This window comes from Callospermophilus lateralis, chromosome 2 (genome assembly GCF_048772815.1).
Source record: "Callospermophilus lateralis isolate mCalLat2 chromosome 2, mCalLat2.hap1, whole genome shotgun sequence".
Taxonomy (NCBI): Eukaryota; Metazoa; Chordata; class Mammalia; order Rodentia; family Sciuridae; genus Callospermophilus; species Callospermophilus lateralis.
The window spans coordinates 162,120,234-162,139,981 of record NC_135306.1 but is presented as its reverse complement, the minus strand read 5'-3'; the positions used below and the strand labels follow the sequence as shown (position 1 = coordinate 162,139,981).

Below are 19,748 nucleotides of genomic sequence, written 5' to 3'. Positions count from 1 at the left end.
AGGGGCTGGCTGGCAGGCGCTGCACGGCTGGGCTCCTCCAACAGATTTACTGACATGACGTCAGTGGCTCCAGTCCAGATTTTTCTTTGGTAGCTTTTACCACTTGCCTCCTGAAGTCTCCACTGTTACGGAGCCACAGGACCATAATGAAAATTCCCTTTGTGAAACCAAGTTTACCTCGGGGCACAGAGGCCTGCCTTGTGAATTACAGGACTCTTCACCCTTCTCTTGGTGCACCCCCGAGGAAAGGGGAGGGGACCAACCCCTACAATACTGTACTCTCCTTAACACAGAGGAACCATTAAATGAAGCTTGCTGCCTTTAAAGAGAGAAAGAAAAAAGAAAAAAAAAAGGCCAAGGTGGGGGTGGGGGCATTCAACATGTATTAAAAATTTCACAGGCCAGGATACTGGTTAATTTCTCAGCGGTGTCAGGAATGATGATAATTTCAGGACCATTCACTCATGCTGTTCTGAGGTTGTGTTGGCTAGACAGTGAATGCGAATGGCTTTGTCTCACACATAGAACAAAAAAGTACTACTAAAAGCTGAAACTCCAGGCCAGAAGGGAACCTCTAAAGAGAGCATTATGGCTTGTCTTTAAAATGAGCCTTTTTTTTTTTTTCCCTTTGCCTAAGTGCATATTCTATGATACTCCAACATGGGCATGAAATTATTTCCAAGAAGCAAAGGCAGGAATTACTAAAAATAAGTTTAATAGCAGACTTGTTAAACAAAAAAACACTCATTTTAGTCTTACAGGCTTACTATCATATTCCCACAGCAGCAAAACAATAGCAGAGTTCCCTAGGACTCCAATGCATAAACCTGCCTAAAAAACGACAAAGCGTGAACTTTTTTTTAGCTTATAAAAATAATGGATTAGTGATAAATTCTTTAAATGACTGGAACATTAAATATATTCTATTTTAAACACATTGAAAGACAAGAAAGTATTTACTGAAACAGATGTGTGTAAATGGCCCTAGTACTGTATCAACAAAAGTAAAGCCTGCAGTCTGAATGGCTCAGAGTGGTAATAAGATAAGGAATCTCTCACCTCCTTCACAAGAGGAGGAACAAACTCTCAGGTAGACATGAGTGAAGGGAATCACTAAGGGCTTCCATGAAGCCTAAATTAATGTTAGGTTTAGCAGAGTCAAACCAAGGACAGGACAAGGTGACCAGCACAGGTGTGGAAGTGGTAAATGGGAGCCAAAGGGGCCAGGCTTGAGACAAGTGAACAAGAAAAGCTTGTACCAGGGATCAGAGTGGCAGCAGTAGGTAAGGACCCATTTCCAATGAGAAACAGGGGCTTCTTCAACTGAAGGGGAACAGGGGTGGGGAGTGGTGAGCAGGGATCCTATCATACACAATGCAGCATGCAAATATAATTTCCCACTAAAAGGAACCAAAACTCTCCCAAGGTGTTCATTCTCAGCCTCAGAATAAACAAGAGACTGAACATCAAAAAAAAAAAAAAAAAAAAAAAAAGCATCAAAGATAAAAGGGTAACATCCAAAGGACACAGAAGCCAACTAAAGAAACTTTTATTGGCCAAAATGAGACCACCAGAACATCAATGAGAGGAGGAACTAGAATGACTCAAACATATCCAATAATTTAAAATCCATAATTGCATAATGGTAGATCCGAAAGGAAAAAAAAAAAAAAAAAAACCTGCCTTTCGTGTACAAATTCTATGTCAGGCTCACCAAATACGTGATGAAAGTTCCTCTCTATATGAAAGTACTCTAGCTAATAAAAAGAACTATAATACCATCAATTTGCAAAGCCTACATGATACAATACACAGGGGCAGAGTTCATCCAACAGAGCATCAAACTCCTTCACAAAGAGAGACACAATGGACATTTTGTGCCTCCTGAAAAAAGTAAATAAATAAGCCTGAATTAGATGAAACTTCCAGATCTAAATTCCCATCTACTGGACCTGCCGTAGATAACAACACGAGAAATGGCACCGTGGGGATGCACCTGCAAAATCCAGAATGAAGGGCATGCAGCACCGAGGCTGGCAGGGGACAGTTCAGAATGAAGGGACTCTTCTGAAAACAAGGCAAGCAATCAATTACAAGGGAGAACATCTGTAGAGAGTTTTAAGAAACACAGCAACCAAGCATAACCTGTTGATCTCATCTGGACCCTCATTTGAACAAACCAACTATGAGAAAATATTTATGAGACAATCAAGGAAATCAAAACAGTTACTAGATCTCTGATATCAAGGAACTGAAGTGCTGGTATGACAATGAAATTGTAGTTTTGTTTTTTTGTTTTTTTTTAAATCAGCCACAAATCTGAAAGACGTACTGGAAGCTAAAGCACCTCTAGAATTACTTCAAAACAATCTGGTGGGAAAGAAGCCAGGGTTCTGGAAGTACCAGCATGGCCAGGAGCTGGTGTGCTGCTGGGTGGTCATGGTTCCTGGGGGTCGATTAATCTCGACTATAAATTTTCCCATTACAAAAACTGAAAGTCTTTATATTGTTGATTCAGTACTGGGGCCAATTTCACCACATCTGTTTCAGTAAATACTAGTTGAATTAAGCTCTGAACTTTCTTTTTTTTTTTTTTTAATGTTATTGTATTTTTTAATACCTTTATTTTATTTGTTTATATTTATGTAGTGCTGAGGACTGAACCCAGTGCCTCACATGTACTAGGCAAGCGCTCTACCCCTGAGCCTCAGCCTCTGAACTTTCTTCTCTTTCAAAAGACTATTCTTGTCCCCCTCCTTCAAAGAGAACAATGCAATGAAGAGGTATCTGCCCGCTCCTGTCCTCAGCTACTGGGTGACAGTAATCACAACCCTAATCACAATCAGCAGCTGACATTCATGAGACACTGGCTTCTCAACCAAGTATTATACTCACCCTCATTCAATCTCACTAGAGCCGCAAGGAAGGCAACACTTATGTCCATTTTACAGGTACTAATGAGGTTGCCAAGGTCCAGAGATAAGTCAAATGAAGGAAATGTAATCCACAGGTCCATGAGCTCAATGAGAATCAGAATGAGTTATGTCTTTTCAAAATAGTAAAACTCACCAACAATAAAAATTAAAAAAAAAAAAATAGTAAAACTCTGCTCAGAGTGCCAGAAACTCTGTAAGTCAAAAGCTTCCATCCAGCATTGAGAGAGAACAGAATGGAGAAGTGGTGCTTTTCTGATGACCATTTTTGGTGAAACCTAGGGTAAAACTGCAGGAGCAGAGTCACTAAGACTAAAAGGAAGAAAAGAGGGGGCTTGAAACAGAGGGCCAGTGTGTGTGTGTGTGTGTGTGTGTGTGTGTGTGTGTGTGTTTGGGATGGGGGAGGAAAGACAACAGAAAATATGAAAGCAAAAGAGAAACTGCCTGAAGAGAGAGAGAAAAACAACAAAGCAGGAATTCCAGCATGAGAAGAAGCTGGGAAATGCTTAAAATCAGAGCCAAAGGAGAAGCACATCTGCACACTGCTTGCTCCCTGAGCTAGAAGTGGTGGGAGCCGCCGCCTTAACGGGCTGGAGACGGAGAGGCTCTCTGTGGGCCAGCCACGAGGCTTCACTGAAACACACACCCAGATGGGTCCTACTGATTTTTCCACTTTGCCAATGAGGAAATTGAGGCCTAGAGAGAGCATCTGCCTTACCCAGGATGGATCACAGCTAATAAGCAGAACTATGTTCGAACCACAATATCTGAAGGCAAAGCTACGATTTTAGACCACTTTGCTAAATACATTCATCATGAAAGAGACCTCAAAAGGGCCAAAAAGAACCAGTCAAGAATGGAAGCACCTAAAAGTAATATGGAGGGCCGGCAGGGTGGCACACGCCTGTAATCCCTGAGGCTTGGAAGGCTGAGTGAGGCAGGAGGATGGCGGATCCGAAGCCAGTCTCAGCAAGAGCGAGCCCTAAGCAACTCGGTGAGATACCTGTCTCTTAAAAAAAAAAAAAAAAATGTAGCTTAACGGTTGAGTGTCCCTGAGTCCAATCTCTAGTACGCCCCCCAAAATATATGGAAATACAAGAGAGATAACCAAGAAGGTGAAGGAGGACAAGGACACGGTCCTAGCAAATGTCAGTGAGGGAACCCCAACAATTTCAGGCCCACAGAAACTAGAACAAAGGGGCCAGGAGAAAAAGAGAGCCCTTCCACCAAAAATCAACCAAGATGCCAAAGAAGGGTGTCAACCCTACTGCCCACCCCATTTCCAAAGCCCCCGTCTTTTCAGAGGCCTGATTACTGCCCCCTGCCCACTAGTATCACATATTACAGGTTAAGATAAATTTTCCAGCAATCATTCTGGGTGGGGAGCAGACACACCCACCCATCTCAAAGATTCCTTCCTAAACACTCCCATTATCATCCGCCCCCCAGCCCCACATTTCCACATTTCCACATTGGGCCTTCAGGTGGTGAAGGGGGCTGACTTCTTCTGACTGACTGCCAACAAAGCACATTCCAAGGCAAAACCAGATGGACCGGCAGGCCTGCTTCCAGCTTCCCAGACAAGACCACACCAGCCCCCAGCCCCCAACACATACCCACATGCATGCGCACGCCTGTGCAGCGGTCTCCATCGAGCCAGCCCCCAATATCCCACCCTCTCATTCCCAAAGGCTAGTGTAACCTGTCAGGGAGTGAGGGGCACTGGGTCCCCCACAGAACTGAAACCAAAAGGGAGAGTTGACCTTTGCCCTTTCCCTACAAGACAAAAGAAAGGTTCAACTGAGTCACACCCAACTTTTTACTATCTTAGTCCCGTGTTTTTATTGAAGATAGAGTAAAAGGAGCTGCCCAGATAACACTCCCCTCTTCCTGGGCAAATCCACCCAGAGGATTTGTTTCAACATCATAATCTACCTTAACTCATTCAAATGCCACAATGAAACCTGATAGGTGACTTAATGTGCAGTCCTTTGTTAGTGTGATGGCTATGGAGCCACAGACATAGGAAGATGTTTCAAATTCTGACAGTCATAAACTAGCTGTGTGATCTCTGTCAGTTTACTAAGCCTCTCTGAGCTTTGCTTTCCTCGATTACAAATGGAGTTATTTAGCTTAAATGAATCAATGCGGAAGAATTTGCACAAGAAAGAACCTAGCCGGTCAACTTTCCTTTTCTATCCAAATTCTCCCACTGGAGGCCAGGAATCAGCACAACTAAAAACGGAGTTATAGAGTGAATTCAGCAGCGCTGCTCCTCCGCCACAAATGCTTTGGGAGGGAAACCTGGGGGTTTATGGAAGGAATGACACAAATCTAATAGCTGAGTTCTCCAGGACCTTTCTGCCCAAGGGCTTCTAGGCTCACGAATTTTATCTAATAATCCAAAGCACAGCACAAAAGCAGCTAGAGCCGAGCATCACCTTTGTGAGGTACTTTGTTGGCAGCTAGAGCTCAGCATCACCTTCCCAGAAAGGAAACAAAATGTTTTAGGACACTTGCCCACCAGGCTGGGGACGTGGCTCAGTGGAAGAGCACTTGCCTAGCACATGTGAGGTCTTGAGTTCTATCCCCAGCTCCACACCAGCCCCCCCCCGCAAAAAAAAAAAAAAAAAAAAAAAAAAAAAAACCACACTTGCCCAAGATCAGGGGAATCAATGGCCCCAACCAGGCCCTTCCTAGCACACCAGCGATAGGAGGCATCAGGACGCCAGCACCGGAATGGCCCCAGTGCCCTCTCCTGACAGAGCCGCAACCAGGAAGCCCTTGCGGGAGCTCTCAAAGGCTGTCGGAAAGCTGCTGGGTCACAGGACTTGAGAGTTCTCTACTGGACTGAACCCCTCTGCTCCTGCCCAAAGTTGCTGTCTAAAGCACAAGATTAAATAACCAAACAGAGCTGTCAAAAGGACCACCAGGAATTGAACAGTGTCACCCCAATTACTTTTGGTATGGAGCAAAGAACTAAAAACGTCTTTCATAATTTCCAGCTTTCCGCCTGATTTTCCCTACTCTGTATACTTAAATTCACCTTAGGACATCAGGACACCAACTCCAAAGGAACAGAGGAAGGTGAGTTTGAAACCTAGGAACACCCCACCCCCACCCCCACACACCCTCTGCAAAGTACAAACCTTCCTGAACTCAACTGGGAGGGAAAAAAAAAAAACTTCTAAATTAAACTATGTTGGTCTAAAAGGAAATGAACCAAGGCTGAATCACCCGGATGAATGATGAGAAACTTTTCTTTTATTTAAATCCTTATGAATTGATCCACAGCCTAGCACAGGATTTGAAGCCATTTGGCTGAAACTAACAGCGTCTGTAGGAAACAATGTTTTCTAAATTTCCCCTCTATTGTAGTTCTGGCTCAGAAAGAGCCTGGGACAATCCTTCAAGAATCATACTGTCCTGAGCTCAATACCAGGATGCCCACAAATTCCTCCTGCCCCGAATTTTCTCTCTACTCGGGTTAATGAAAGGGAGTCAGCCAATTTCCCATTAGAATGACCATATAACGGATCATCCAAACTGCAGCATTTGGAAAGTAAAAGAGGGTGCAATAAAGGATTCTGCCAAGACAAGCAGCATAAACCAGGGCTGTAACCAGCACACAGGTAGGAGGAAGGCTAAAGGACAGCCTTCAGGAAATACAAATGGACAAAGCAGACACAAATGGCTATTACAGGAAGGCAGTCAGGATCTGGCTGGACGACACAAGAAAGACCAAGTTCATGTTAAGAAAAAACTGGTCAGGTGCAATGGCACACACCTGTAATCCCAGTGGCTTGGGAGGCTGAGGCAGGAGGATCCTGAGTTCAGCCTCGGCAACTTAGAAAGGCCCTAAGCAACTCAGTGAGACCCGTCTCTAAATAAAATACAGAAAGGACTGGGGATGTGGCTCCGTGGTTGGGTGCCCCAGGGTTTCAATCCCCAGGACCAAAAAAGAATGGGAAATCAGAGTAAACCACCCTTCTGGGCAGCTGCTTGAGCAACAGGAAAATAAGTCAATAAAATGCGGGTGGTCCCTCGCCCAAGCTCACACAAAGCAATCTTCACTGCTCAGACCAGTCATGGAAATGGCCAGGGTCTAAACACACAGGACATGGACACACCCTGGGAATCAGCTAAGCAGGACCAGCTCAGAGCAGTTGACTGAAACTCCAGTTTCCACCCACGGGATATCTTGGATCCGGGTCACTTCCCCAGGAGTTACCTGGAGTTACACACTCCTGGGGTTAGTAAACAGTCTTTTAAATACGCAAATGCACTGGTGGAAAAAGAAGAGCTACCATTCCCTCACACCCAAGGGTGAATGATCATCAGAATCATATTTAAGGCCCAGAGAAAGGAAGTCTTATGAAAGGACAAAGATTTAATTACAGAGTTTGGAGTCCTTGGAGGAACAGGACCGGCTAGGTTGTAACAGTGGCACAGCTGCCGCTCCAGCCTGCAGAGCTAGCACTTATCTAAACTTGATTGCAACTCCCCAAAGTACACAACGTCATGCCCACTTTCTGGATTAGGAAACCAAAGGCATGCGGGCTCACTCAGCAGGCTGCCTTTTAGCGGGAGCTCAGGTGCCATGAGGGCAGCAAAGGCAGGAGGGTGGCACTTTCCTTTCAGTCACCTGAAGTGGGCGACCAATGACCTCAGCAATGTCTGAGTCCCAGCCATCGCCATAGAAAAGAACACACAGAACCAGATAAAAGGGTCTTCTACTGGACAGATAAAGCTGTACCATGCAACCTACTTTTTTGAAGCATTTCCATTTAACTCATCACTACCATTTGGCAAGGAATAACCTCAAACATTGTGTATTTGCTGATGGATTTCCTCCACTTACTGCATGAGGGAGGTATGGTTCAAAGCAATGAATGGTCAAGGGACTTTTGGGATTGTCCCAACCTTTCCTGGATTTCAATCCATTTGCCTGAGACCAGAAGCCAGGCTCTTCTACAAAAGCCTCAGTCTTGATTGTTCCTCCAGAGTCACAGTCCAGGCTGACTCGGCAGGAAATCCTTAAAGATCTGGTATGCAGTTACTCTCCATTTACACCATATATCCAATATACAGTAAGCACTCCATTGAAATCTATAATCCCAGCAACTCTGGAGGCTGAGGCAGGAGGATTCCAAGTTTAAGGCCAGCCTCAGCTACTCAGTGAGTGCCTCAGCAACTTAGTGAGACCTTGTCTTAAAATAAATTATTAAAAGGGTGGGGATGTAGATCATTGGTAAAACCAACAGCCAGTACAAAGGGGGGGGGGGAGAGAAAGGGGGAGGGGAAGAAAAGAAAAGAGAAAGATTGGTTGATGAGTGATGATTGATTGAATGAATGAATGTAGATGGGACCACGGAAGCTTGAAGAAAGGAAGCAATCTATCCAAGGTCACACTAGCAAGGGGCTGAGCCCAGAATGAGCCCAAAGCATAGCCAATTGCAAATCTGTTGGCAAACCCATACCATCCTGCCTCCTTTGTCCAAACCAAAATCAGGACACATCCTACCCTTCATGTCAACCATTCCCTCCATCCTTTCAATTAATTGATTTTCAATTAATTGCTCACAGCCAAGTTTCAAATCTATATTAGCCTGTTTTGGGCAATAACCTTCTTTATCGACATCTGAGGACTGAGTTTATTACTCAGAATATTTTACTGGGGTTGGTTTGTTTTTTTAACAACTGAGTCCCACTCCACTCCCAAAATGGCATCAGATAGATGGATAGATAGATAGATGAAACCACTTCTTTCAAAGTTCCAACATCACTTCCTCTGCAAAGCTTTCCTTAGTCCTACCCCTGGGCCACACAGTTCTTTTGATATATCATGAGCACTTGCCCCACTGGGCTTTTACCCCTTTATGACGATATTACGAAAAGATATGCATGCTTCTAAAAAGTACAAACATGTAAAAAAATGAAAGCCTACACCATTCCACTCCCTCAAAGCAACCATTATCATAGCGTATAATCTCCCAGGTCCTTTTTGGCTAGAGACACAAATGCGTTTTATCAGCACTTGACCAACCCTAAGACACCACTCGACTTAAAATGCAGCTTGATTTTACTTCTAAGACGTACAGTTGGGAAAAAAAAAAAAAAAAAATGATGCCAGATTGCTTCCTTACAATTTAGAAATAGTACTTTATACATACTGAAACTTTTACCCTATGTCTATCTTTGTGCATATATAAAAAGGAAATTGTAAGCTAAATAAATTGAGTAGGATATACCCAAAACAATTTCACTCAGTGATGAACATCCAGGCTTTCTCACACAACATCACCTTCAGTGACATGAGTGTGCCCAGTACTGACTTTGGGGTTTTCTTCCTCCCGAAGCACTCAATTCTACAAGTTGGATAACACTCATTCTACAGGCTTGGATAATCACATCAAAGGTTATGACCACCTGGCCAGTCATGATGGTTCAACACATCCAATTTCAAAAATGTTCAAGTATGTAAAAAACGTGCCCCTTGGGCTGGGGATGTGGCTCAGTGTTAAGAATATGTACTTAGCATGTGCAAGGCCCTAGGTTCGATCGATCACCAGCACCAAAAATATGCGAAACATCCAAAACCCTCAGGAAGTAAGATGTACATAATTCCCCCACTAAATCATGATTACCACTTTGCATGCCTGTTTCCTTGCTGATCTATAAACTCTGCAGGGGCAGAAGAGTTTTACAGATCACCATTCATTGACTACCTTCTCCTGATCACCAAATCCCTAACAAAAAGTAGCACCAGAAAGTGTTTAAATGTCCAGTGGCAAGTAGTAGCTTCCATGAAACCAGATAATCTAGATTCCGAAGTGCCCAGAGTGAAAGGAGAGAGAAGTAAGCTCTTTTATCCACAGGTGTGTTGATATGGGTATTAGGATGACTCTTCTTTTCCCTTCACTCCCCAGTGTCCAGGGATGCCACGTGGGGCGGGGTGGGGTGGGGGGGCTCTAGGAGAATCCCCACTACTCTCAAAACCCACTGTGGGGGTGGTGTGCAGCCAGAACAGAGCTTGGTTCTCAAACCCCTCACAAGGAGGTCCGACTCACACAGCTGTAATCACATCTGTTGATTACAGTGTTGCAAACAACTGTTGCACTCCCAAGAGTAACAGGTGAGTACCAGGCCCAGAGAAGATGGTTTGGGTTCATTTTATTACTTTTCCTGCATGGAAAGGTGAGACTTTATTCTTGTGCAGCCTTACTTTTGAAACCAACCAAGAATATCTTAGTGACTTCCACAAAGACACAGTATAACTTCCTAGGTCACCACCTCACCACTAACTGAAAACTCATATCCACCTAGGAATAGTGGCTAAACTTCATCTAACTTGAACACAGCATAAAAATTAGAATGATTATCTAGAACAGTGGATCTCTACCAAGAGCAGATGCTATCATGGGGACTTTTAGGAATATATCAACAGTGCACCCACCTAACCCCTCCTAGGTCTCCACTGGTAGTGGTGTCCAGGCTGTAGGTGACAGGAGTAGAAAGAGGGTCACCTGGATCTGAAGCTGAACCATCCTGAAATCACTGTGTAAACAAATCTGTGGAGAGTGAATTACAAACCCAAATGTCAAAATGTGCCGAGTGAGAGCACGCAGGCAGGGAAGTGCTGGGAGAGGGACATACCGTCTCATCCCAGCTTCCTGGCACATTTCCAGGACACAAGTATTTGATGAAGGAGATTGACTTGGCTGATCAGCACATGGTCATGAGTATCACCACCTTTTGTGCACAGAATCCCAGAGTTGGTTTCGGCTCCATCAAGATTCCCCTTTCATCACTGAGAGGGATTATGATTTGGGTTCAGCATTACTGGACACCAGGGTGGTGTGCTAGAGGTGTTCTCCCACTCAACAATTTCTGGTCATTCAAAGAAGCTGTTTCTTGCCTCCAAATCACAGATGGCACAGATTTTCAAGTTACATAAAGATGTCGATCACTTTTGTATTCTATGATTCAGGTAAAATTTAAAGATGAAAGAGAATTAGGAAGGCATTCTGAATTCTTAAAAAAAAATTGAAACTTTTTATCAGAATACAAAAGTACAATATACTGACTTTACTTCTTTGATATTTAAAACAAAAGCCAACTTTGAATTCAGGGAATTTCTTACTTCTGCCAATATGAAATTCAGTAGCCTATTTTCTGTTTTTCTCTCAGACGCAATACCTGAGGACTATTTCAGGATGGGGCTGATGGTCTCTTCGGCTGATAGGGCTCTCTTTTTGACTCTAACTAGCATTGTCTCCCAAAGGCTTTGGAGATGAAAAGGCAGCGAAGAAAAAAGGACTGAAAGAGATTCCTCCAAAGGAAGCATCCGCTCACAATGGTTTTCAGAATCAGTAACCCCCCAAGACACCCCCATCCCCCCCCCTTGGGTGATCTGAAAACGAAGCATATCAAAATGCTATTGATAAGCTAAATTACCAGACAGCTTATCTGAGGCCCACATCCGCCATATGGTGCCCCAACTTCTGCTGCCTGTTGCTGCCACAACAATAGGCACGCCTACACAGAAAGCACCATCGGACAGAAACCCAGCAGCGGCGGCATGTGGGGCAGCCACTGTGTTTACATTTTATTTTGTGCCATTAAGCTTCATGCTTCCCCCTGTCCTGGTAGGGGCTGGAAACACACATACACACATTCAGTGTCAAAAATCTGCATTACCTGCGAAATGAGTGTGTGCCCACTGCATGTGTGCACATGTGTGGGGACAGATCAGGTGAACAGAGAGAAAACCAGATGTCAACTTCAGAAATGGAGCTGCCCGGTGGGGGAGGGCGAGCCAGGCAGTCTCCCAGCTAGAGCAGCAAGCAGACAATGCGCTTTTCTCAAAACACTCAGGCGGGCGGGCCTCGGGGAGTGGCTATTTAAAACACTTGGCTCCTTTTATTTCACCACCATGGAAGTGAATTCGGTTCTTAAGTGCCAGAGCAAATGAAGTCATTTGGCTTCCACGGGCTCTCTTTGCATTTCGGCAGCAGGAGTCAGACTGGCTGAAAGTCGAAGGGTCCATCTCAGTTGTCCTTTCTTACAATTAAAATTGATTTCCCAGAGGATTTGGCACTTAGGTTTCATCAACTTTTTTTTTTTCTTTGAAAAGAGGTTCAGATCATAGAAAAAGTAAAGGATCATCTGGCACTGGAAGGAATGCTGTCAAAAACAACTCCCTTCATGAAATGCCATCAAGTCACAGTGTAAAGAACAGATAAGGCTATTTATCACCTTCCACAGGCTTGGTTGGTGTAAAAGATTGACGGTGATTTTTTTTTTTTTTTTTTTTTTTAATCAAATGAATTCATAAGAATTCTGCACTTCTTTCTCTCAATTCTCTTAAAGGCTTATCTTTGCAAATACTAATAAAATGTTCATTTATCTATTCACTATTAGAGAAAGACTTTTAAAGAGAACTGAGCAGCTGTAGCATCAGGTTATGTAAAAAAAATGCACAAAATGCAGATTTGGATAAAGTACAAATCAAAAAGAGGCAGTTTCTTAATATTCAGAGCTCCAGAACTATTACAGTGCAAGACACTCATTTCATTTTGCCCAATTTACCCACACCTAAGCAGACAACATTCTTGGATAAACTTTTCAAATTTTCTTAAACATTCTCAGTTAAAAAAAATATATATATATCCTTTCAAGTTAAATTGAGATTGCACTTGAACTCCATCCAAGAACAAAGCTGAACTGAATTATGATAATTAGAAAGCTGTGCCTATAAAAAAAAAAAAAGAAAGAAAAAGAAAAAAAAAAACAAAAGCACGGTTGATGCATTTTTTTAAAAGTTCATGCCAGAGTATATAAGTTCAATATGTTCTCACATAATTAACATTTCCCACCATTAGCAGCAGTTTTTCAGTTTATGTATCAGTAAAAACAACAGTACTCATTATAGTTGTATACCCCTAGTCAATAGTGTGGCAGTCACCTTACCCACACATCTAAACCTGTCAGATGCCTAAAAGCAAGCAGAATTTCCCACTGGAGATAACAGATGCTTAATCTGTTCATCAGCTTTTTCTTTGAAACTCATTTTTCAGGGCCCTATTCCTACCCATTTTAAAAACGCTAATGAAATACTTGGATAGAACCTTTAAAACTAATATGAATCATGAAAAAATGGTAAAAACCATCATATCAGGATAGTAAAATGGTTTTAAATGGAGTAGGGTGGGGGAGTGGATCCCAGCCTTCCCTTGGCCTGTCACAAAAATAGAAAAAACAGGGTCTCTTGGGAGGAACCCCATCACTACTGTCCAATTCAGAAGATAGACCAGTGCACTTCCATCACCAGGACTCCCAGACTGGAAAACATTTTTTAAGAATCCTCCCAACTATTTCAAAAGCCAGTAGACAAAAGAACTTAAGAGCTGAGAGTAACCCACCCCGTAGGAAACCTGTCCTGAAACCATGCACCCCCTTCAACAGAGAACCCCATTTGTTTGAACTCGTTAAAATACATATTTCATATATTTCCTGCACATTACAAAACCTGAACATTTCTGAAAAAAAAAAAGGATTTTTTTTTGAATGGTTGAATGTCAATCCCAAACTCAAGTATGGTATAAAGTCAAGGAAGTTTGTAAAGAGAATCTTACAGATTGAGGACTAGCAATAGTTGACAGTTTTTAAATAAGATTTTAAAAATCCACACAAAAATACTCCAAAATTTTAGATCCAAATGTTCTAGCATTACGCAAACCATCCCAAAAGAGAGGAGGCCCATAAAGTTTCCTAGTTTCAGATGTATACAGTGATTGTAATTCAACAGGGTCTAAATTAGGTATCTGTCAAAAAACCCAACCCCGAAACATTCAGGGCTAGGATAGACCTGAAATGCTTGATTTTATCACCTTGATGAATATGAAAGAATAAAATATATCACGGGTACTGTTCAAACACGATTTAGAATCTTACTTAAATACCACAAGGTGATCTGTACCTTCAACAGATAAAATAAGAAAAAGCACTATGCAGCTATAAAAGATTATGCCAGCCATCAGTCTCCAAGCAGCCCAACAGCAGAGCCCAAGTTTGTCAAAGGGGGATAAGCTTACAATATATTTTTCTTGCTGAGTTCAGAAGTAGGACATTAACAGGCTGCAGTTCCAGTCACTGAACTCCAAAGGCAAACTGTAATGCCTGCATTAACAGAAAGAATGACTGATTTTTTTTTTTCCACAGTTTTACAGAGAAAGCTGGACACTTGCTTTAGCCAGTATTTTTAATCCTTTGGAGAAAACAGACCCTAAAAGTTTTATCACAAAACAGATTACACACAGTTTTAGCTCAGAAATACACACACACATACATCTATTTTTTTTTTCTTTTTTCCTAATTTCTTTATTGGGAACAGAATAAAATGCCAAAATAAAAGCTTAATCGTGTTATCAACCTACAATCTATGCATGAATATGACCATTTTTTTAAGTTCACTGGGTCATACAGTTATTTGTATGAGTGATAAGGCATCATAATTTCCATTTGCAAGCAGTATAATTATGCTCACAATTAACACATAACAACACATGAGATTAGAGAGAAAACTAATCTTACAAATGTACAGGCTCTTGTATGACCGCCATATATGAGAGACCAATCCATTTCTTAAGGAAGCAACCTGCTAATGCTGTTAATGGCACAGCTCATTTCTTCAAAGGCCCATCTAATATTTTGGATCTACATTCTCTTAACTGTTCATGCTACACACTTTTCTACTGAAAATATGACAACAAGTATGATCTAGACCCAAATGATTCACTACAAGTATATGTCTCCCAATTTTTCCCATTTAAAAAAAAAAAAAAAAAAAAAAAAAAAACCCTCTTCTATTTGCTGCTCTGTAGTCAGAATCAGCAAACTCAAAACTGTTTGTAAATTGCTGGAGCTCAAGCAGAAAAAAACTCAAAACATTTTTTCTTCATGGCTTATTGTGTCTTCTTCTTAAATAGTTTGGAAGCTGGTGTCCCCTTCTAAGTATATGGACATATAATTCCTGCTGTATTCAGCAAATGGCGGGAGGAAATGAGGAGAGGAGGAGGAAGCTGCCTCCCCAGTCTACCCTCCCAAGCCCACCCTCATGTGTAATTAGTTTGCTGCTGGGACCTAGGCACACACTGTCCCACAGTGCAAGGCAGAGCTTCTCAGTGAGAGATGCATTTCAGTCTGGCGCAAACTAAGCTAGGATGTTCTCCTTCAAATTAAATGTTATTATCTTTACATCTTTGGTGAGTCCTGGGGTTTTGGGGGGAAATTTAAAAAAAAAAAAAAAAACTAATAATCTCTGACATATCCCCTAAAGTTTATTTATAAAGATCACACAGAAAAGGAATCTACACAGATTCTTTCCTATAATTTTTTTACTCTTTTTTCCAAATCAAAGTGTCATGTCAGTTTTGTTCAAACTCATTTTAAAAAGTAAAAAGTATTCTAGTATTTCCCTAAAACTGCAGATCAAATAATACTTGTCATTAAAGTAAATGTAAAATGGTCTACCTTGGCACATCAGCAAAAACCAGTAATGGATACAGCTTATCAGTTCATTTTTTAATACCAACAACAAATAAAAGAATTGTAAACTCTGTTAAAAACCTGAAACCTAAGAGCCCAACACAGAGTTGCACACACAAAGAAATACTAAACAAAAATATCTGTGACCATTTATGGAAATAGTGAGATTAGAAAAATAAGCCTTTCTCCCCAAAATAATCAAAAATTCAAAACCTTACTGTTGACAAAGGTTCAACAAAACCCATTTGTCTTTCTGGAGTCACTTTGTAATTAGTTCTACTATTTCCTTCTAAAGAGGAAAGATTCTTACTAAAGTTGAACCTAAGTCTGGCCCTTATAAAGCATTCAGTAGTGCTTGGACCCAAATCCAACAGTGACAGGATAAACCACCCAGCACAGCTTGAAGACTATCCCCCAATCATTGCCTCACAGTACCCTGGCAGGCAGAGAAGCCCCCTTGCTAAAGAGACCATCAAGATAGGCTGCAAAGAAAGGAGCCCACTCCCAGCTTTGACAATGCAGTTGATGATACTGGTACTTTAAAGAAAAGGACTTGTCCTTGCTAGTAACCACCTGCAGGCACTCAGCAAACCCCAATCAGACCCCAAACTTCCAAAACCAATCAAGGTGGTAAGTGGGGGAGAAATAAGTGGTTGTCCTGGACAGTCTGCCCCTTTGCTGTATCTGTAGCAATTAAAAAAAAAAAAAAAAAAAAAAAAAAAACTCACTATTTTGAAATTTGATAGGCTTTACAGACCTTTATGTCTCAGGACCTGGGCCCCCCCTCCCAGGCACTGTTTTTAAACCCGGCCTTTTACATTCCCAGTTCCTGGAACATCATCTGTCTGTTTCCAGTGCTCGCTGAGGTCAATTTTCATTTCTGCAAATCACAGGCAGCCACTTGCTTCTAAGAAGTTAACAAGCCTCCTGAGAAACGCCGGTGGCTGGTATTTCATTGTTTCATAAATATTTTTATACAGTGACACCATTCAACTTTAAATAAACCTTTAAAAAGAAGGGCAATTAAAGAGCGAAGAAAATTCTGATCTGGGTTTTATTTTCGTGGGAGGAAGACAAGATATAAACCCCTCATTGTTTTAGACTCCTTAAAAATGTTGCTCGGGTTTTTTTCTTAAAAAATATACTCTTAAAAAAAGGACACTCACAGAAGTTGAACTTTCTTTAAAGCGGGCCTCTGGACTTTTGAAAACAAGTGTTGCTGCTACGAACAAAGGCTAAAAGTGTACCCTGATTTTCTTTCCCTCCTGGGGATTATTTCTCTTCCAATAAACAAACAAATCCCCCAGTATTTCCTACCAAAGGGAAGTTTTCCAGGGAGAGTCTCCTCCTGGGTTTGGTGGTAACAGCGACTCAGTCTTTTTTGGACACAATGTTTCTGCTGACTCCTGAAAATTTTCCACTTGAATGTGCAATGAAGCGGCGGCGGCAGCGGCGGCGGCAGCAACAGTCCTGGAGAGGCGGTAAAGACGACCGTGCCCTCTTTCATCTTTGGGAAGAAGGAACGAAGCCCCCAGCCGCAGCACTAGTCGTCGCGGTCCCCAGACGGGCCTCAGGGGGCCGCGGCGCCGTGGGGGCGGTCTAGAGGTGACAGGGGGGTCTCAGGCCGGCTCCGAGGCGACGGCAGTTCTCCCCGCCCGCGCTCGCTCGCTCCGAACTTCTGGCTTCTCGGCGAACACCGTGAAAAGAGCCTGAGGGTGTGTGCGTGTGCGCGTGCCGGCGGCTGGAGAGGGGACGTGGGGGGCGCGGCGCCGCCGGCCGGGAGCCTCCGGGGCCGCCGCCGGGGGCCGCCTGTTGCCGCGCGGGCTCCCAGCGCGCGGCCCAAGTTGGCGTCCCGGCAACTCGCCCAGCGGCGCCGGGCCGCTCACCTAGGAGGGGGCGCGGGGAGGCGGGTGCGGAGCCGCCGCGGGTTCACACAAAGCACAGCCCGCAGAGAAAGAGCCGCTCGCGCGGGACGAGCCACCAGCCCCCCGGCGCCCCGCGCGCCCCGCACCCCTGCATCCGCCCCGCGCGCCAACTTACCTCGAACACTGGAGCCGCCGCAGCGCCCGGGGAGTCCAAAGCAAACTTCGGCGCCGCTTCCCCCGTCCTCCGCTCGGTGCTCCCTCCCTGGCTCCCGATCCCCGAGCCGGGCCACCCCACCCCTGCCTAGCACCGCTCCTGCCCCGGGGCCGGCTGGGTGCGCTGGGCTGCTGCCCGCGCTCCGGGCAAAGGTGGACGGGGGGTGGGGGGGCGTCACTGCATGGCCTGTCCCCGGAACCGGCCGCCCCGGGCCCGGGCCCCGCCGCGCGGACTGGCCCGCAGGGTGGAAGCGAGTCTGCAAAGTGCTTGGTGGGCGCCCGCGGCGGGCGGCGGGGCCGCGGCGGCGGCTGCAGAGGCTCGGCTCGGCTCGGGCGGCGCGGCGCAGCGCGAGCGATGCTAAGAATGTTCGGAATGAGGACAGGAATGAAATGAACGCCAGGACCGAACTCGCTCCGGAGGGGTGGGGCCTCGGTGACGTCATGCGGCCTGCCGCCCGGGGCCGGAGGCGGGGCCTGCCGCCGCCGGTGACGTCATGGGGATTCGGGGCGGGCCCGGCGGGGCCGCCCTGCCGTTCGGGCGCGGGCTCCCCCCGGAGGGACAGCAGGGCGGAGTCTCGCGCCCACCGGGAAACGGGGCGCGCGCGGGAGCCGCCCTCCCCCTCCCGGGGCGGACTCCGGGCTTTGTCCCGGGCTGGGGCGGGGCGGAGGGAGCAGGACGGCTTGGAGGTGCTTGTAGTCGCGCGCCGAGCTCCTGCAGCCGGGGTTCCCTCCGGAAAGCGGGCGCCGAGGCCCCGGCTGCGCGCGCGGTACCTTTTGTGCCTTAGTTTCCCTCATTCCGGGTGCAGAAGCTCTGGCTATCGGGCTGAGCGATCCGGACTCACGGAAGACTGCAAGTATAGAGAAGTTCTTTTCTGGAAATTGAGCTTGTTGCTGTGGAGCGCGGTGGACGCCTACCCGGGCGGTATTCCCAGCCTGCCATTTTCCTCCGCTCGCCCTTTTGCTTTATAAAAGTTCTCGGCTCTAGCGCAAGTCAAAGACTGCCCTGCTGTCGGGAAGGGGAATCTTTGGCATAGCTGAGAAGGATAATTACAGAGTTCATAATGATCCCTGTGCTAACATGGTCTTCAAGTCACTCAAGAAGTTATGTTTCACTTATCCATGTGGGTTGTACTTTTTAGAATATTGGGTCCAGTAAGAAAAAAAAAAAAAAAAAAAAAACTCCTAAACTGTGTCATATGCTTCATCTGGCAACTTCATGGCGTCATGGCAATTTCATGGCATCCCGGCATCCCATTCTTTGTGAAGAAAGTTAATTTCAATAATAAAAGTTATTTAAACATGGCTTCTGGCAATAGTGACGCTGGTTTGATAAAACAGAAATGGGTAAAGTTGACTCAAGGTGGACTGAACTGTCTAAAGTTTGGGGGAGATGTAATCTGCAATTTCACTAGAAATTCCCACATTGTAGACCTCATTCCTTCTAGCCACTTGGCTCTCTTTTCCAGTTGGGGCTTCAGGATAAGTAATTGTGCTTGTTTTGTGCCCCAGGAACTCCTAAATAAGGATCAGTAAGGAATCCGAATGTTACTCACTGCAGCACATTTTCTACAAAATGTAAATTTTACTAATGCATTTTTTATTTTAATTTATGTCAAAGTAATTGAAGAGTCACATGCAGTTGTAAAAGATAATACAAAAGACTGAGAATGTAGCTCACTATTAAAATGTTGCCCAAAAAGGGTAAGGCCCTGGGTTCAAACTCCCAGTACCAAAAGAAAAGAAAAGAAAGGGTACAAAGAAATCCTTTTTTTCATTTTGCCCAGTTCTCCCCAACCTCATGTCTTCAAAAACTATAATATCACAAGCAGGATTTGACATTATACAACACCCACCAATCTTATTCAGATCTGTCCAGTTCGCCTGTTCTCATTTTTGTGTGATTCTGTTTCATTCCTTACAATTTGCTCACCACAGTCAATCCATGCACATTTTATCTCCAGTTTATATGCAATAATGGGTGATATCATGAGGGTCACAATATTGACCCAGCCACCTTGGATCCAGTTTTTGGAAATGTGTTAGAAAACACATAATTGATTTGACATTAAAACTGTAGTAGACATATCTGTCTCTAAATATTAGCTTTTAAAAGCATCAGTAAAGTCTGATGGCAGTACCAGTCAGCTAGTAAATAGGATTTCTTTTTGTTTGTTTGTTTTGGTTTTGG

At 44.2% G+C, this 19,748-nt stretch overlaps 1 protein-coding gene across 6 annotated transcripts in view; it reads right to left on the bottom strand.

Annotated features, from left to right (window-relative positions):
• Positions 1-17,918, bottom strand: part of Tead1 (TEA domain transcription factor 1) — a 253,906-nt gene extending 235,988 nt beyond the window's left edge. For 3 of the 6 annotated variants that reach the window (XM_076846902.2, XM_076846905.2, XM_076846904.2), the window contains exons 1-2: positions 17,523-17,918; positions 16,800-16,952 (exon numbers count right to left, since the gene is read on the bottom strand). The gene's annotated coding sequence lies outside the window, so the exon portion shown is untranslated. Of the gene's footprint in view, positions 1-16,799; positions 17,086-17,522 lie in introns of those variants that run through there. The other 3 variants (XM_076846907.2, XM_076846910.2, XM_076846903.2) reach the window with 2 other exon arrangements.
• Between the last annotated feature and the right edge of the window lie 1,830 nt (positions 17,919-19,748).